Genomic DNA, 3,375 nt, shown 5'->3' with positions numbered 1-3,375 from the left:
AGGCATTACCCTCTTTTTCCTTGAGGATGGATTCCATTTCCTCAATTAAGTTATCAATTTCTCTAGAAACGCAATTGGAGTGGAATTGCGTTGCTCTGTTGGATTTAGAGCTTTTGGATTTGGCTATAGCCAGGTCAGGACTAGAACAAACCTTGCGCTTTCCCATGCTGAATAGAGAATGGGGAAGAGAAAAAAGAAGGAAACTTACTCAGCACCACAGGTCACCGCTGGTCGACGCAGCACAAAAACTGAGAGATTAAGTGGTATGGCCCAGCCCAGCCTCTTCCGGGCGCTGAAGGGCCCCCTGGCTCAAGCAACGCGCGTCCCGCGACGGCGGGAGCGCAACGAAGTTTTTAAAGGGCTCCTGCCCTGTTGTAGTGACGCCGCCCCCTGGTTCCAGCAATGCGTGTCCCGCGACGGCGGGAGCGCAACAAAGTTTTTAAAGGGCTCCTGCCCTGTTGTAGTGACGCCGCCCCTGGCTCCAGCAATGCGCGTCGAAGTTATTCAAAGTGCATATTTTCTCTGTTTTAATGTTAGGTGTTCCAAAGCGGTAACTGCGCTCCTGCGTTATCCAAGCCAGGGTCACATACGTTCCTCCTCCTCGGGATCCCTGGTGCGGGGGAATCACAGCTCTCGCAATCCAGGAAATGAAAAGGGAAATCGCTGTCGAGCCAGCACCTGGGGCGCGGGAGGGCTCTGCGTGGGCGAACAGGGTGCTCAGCTTGTCGGATCCAGCTCAGCAGCAGCAACCCGGGGAAATCTCCCTGCCCTGGCAGCGCTGCTGGGGAAGTCCGTGGTCCATCTGCGCCCCAGAAAGAGCGAAGGAGCGGAGCAATCCCTACGAACTGTGCTAAACTGTGCCAGCCGGAGCGACCGGGACACCGGCTCGGGCCCTGCAGGACAGAGGGACGCTTGCTGCACTCGCAGCTCCCAGGGCCGCTACACCTCCTGCTCACTTTCATTCCGCTTATATACACTATTAGTCTGCACACATACCTGTTAAGTTTGTTTGTTTTTCTCTATGTTTGTCTCTCAGTATCAGTTAGAATTTCTTCTCACTAAAAATGCAAAATAAGTAAGCAAAAAAACAAAACACCACTCTCATACAAGGTAACCATTAATTGCAACTTTTTCAACTTTGCTTTTGCTAACACCTCCCTTTATGACTAATTTACTCACTCTGGGACTCGTTTTAGGCTAATGAATCTTTTGACCCAGATTGAAGACACCTTAGGACGAGATAACTAATCAACATGTCAATCAATATGTCAATAACGTCATCAATGTTTATCACAATAAGACACTTCAGAAACCACCATGACCTTGCAGTCATGAATAACTACACCAGTTTAGTACTATTATGTGAAGTTTATTCCCTATTGATTACAATTCTACTAGTAAGTTTATGAGTCTCAAAACCAAGGAACACATTAGCATAGTCACAATATGGCAACTCTGTTAAGATTTTATCAAAGCAAGAATCACGAATATTAGAATATAACACGATGTCAACATAGGTTATCCTTAGCAAAGTGTTATTATCACATTATTCAACAAAGCATAGATTCAGTCATTTGTCTATTGGTGTCTGTTTAGTGAACCCCTCATCTAACCTCGAATTAGCATCGGCATGTTGGGCTTCATGCAAAACAATTTATCAACACCAATTTAGAAAACATCTAACTATGGTCCCTGTCAAAAGAAGCAGTTGGTACCTAGAAAAGAAAAGCAAACAGACAATTACAATTTCATTGTCATATAGTTACCGTCTGTATTGGGCCAGCATACAGATTCAGTCTTCATCCTCAGGACATCAGTTGTGTCGCTACCAGCCAGGAATTCAGCAAGAATGGGTAAGAAGGGACACTTCCCTCATAAGAAGGAAAAGTATATAATGGGCAAGGCAAGGGCAAGGTTGGTTTGAAGAACCAAACAGCAAAGTCACTATGCAGAGTGACAAAGTGTCTGGGTCATAACAAGTTTGCAATGGCATCTCTCCTAATGGCTCCTTGTGTCAAAGGTTTTTATCCCTTTTTTGTTGTACTGTCCCCTAAATTTTAATTGGTCGGGGTTGGCACCCCACTGTCTCCCTCCAATAGGGTTTGAATGACTTCATTAAAATTGTCACCCCATAACAATTCTCATGTAGTTTATTGGTCCTTATGATTGACGTTTTCAGCGGGTAGAATGTCTGGTATGATTTCATACTCTTGTGGTCCTCTATGCAACTTCAGTCAGTGGTTCCATTGTCTGTACCGGTTCAGGCGACCTTGTACCTGCGAGTAGTCTACACTGTTGCATTCAGAAAGAATGTTTCACTAAGCAAGTCGAATTTCATGAGAATGGATCTACTACAGTTACATTCATCTTCTAGCTTTGGAAAAATACGGATTCATGTCCTTCAGCAAATCAGCACACTGTACTTTAGAAAAACACATTTAATATGAAACCGGGCAGCTAGGCCTCGACTCATGCTAACTAAGGCCTAATGATTTATTAGCAGAACTTTAACATATAACCTTTTATTATTAGTGCAAATCATACTTTAACATAACATTTCATCATTATTAATCAGTTTCATTAGTCATTGTATATATTGGCGGCCACTCCCCATGGGCACATTTCAAGCGCACGTTTAGCAAAATACATTAATACATTTTCTATGCGGCATTATTATACATTAGTTCATAAACATTTTTTATTAATTTCTAAGTATATAAGCTGCGCTCTCTCAGTCCCTCCTCTGATGACACTTGTCATCACACAAAACCTTTCCCTTCACAACCTTTCCTTTTTCTCAATACATGCATTTCAACATCCTCCCCCGTGTGATTTGTCCCAAATTTCTTGGAACATTTTCTCCTTTTCCTTTTCTTCTTTTCTTTTATTGTGTTTTGCCACATCTCTTTTCATTCTTTTACTAATTTTGCATGATAACCATAGCCAGAATAAACAAGTTAGGACAATCAATATACCCTCTATTATTTTTGCGAGAACCCCATTCCAAATACAACTAAACCAATTCCCTACTTTAGTAATTCCTTTCCCAACCTTTTTCCAAACTCCAGGTTCCTTCAGCCCCTTCACATCTGCACTACCTCTTGTTAGGTTAGTAAGCATACCACTAATCTTTTTATTATTGTCAGAAATGAATGCACAACAATGGCACTCATTAAGCATCTTACAGACTCTGCCACTCTTTGCTAAAAGAATGTCTATAGCAAGCCGGTTTTGACGAGTCATAGCTCTTTCCGCAGCAATTTCAGTATCCATCAGGAGTATAGCCCCTGTGAAGTTTGTCAGCATGTTATCCACAATAGTAGACAACTTTCAAATCTTTATGGAGTTTAAGATAACCCCTACTGAATGAATTAT

Source organism: Pleurodeles waltl, chromosome 2_2 (assembly GCF_031143425.1).
Source record: "Pleurodeles waltl isolate 20211129_DDA chromosome 2_2, aPleWal1.hap1.20221129, whole genome shotgun sequence".
Lineage (NCBI taxonomy): Eukaryota > Metazoa > Chordata > Amphibia > Caudata > Salamandridae > Pleurodeles > Pleurodeles waltl.
The sequence above is the reverse complement of the archived record's forward strand: the minus strand, read 5'-3'. Positions refer to the sequence as shown.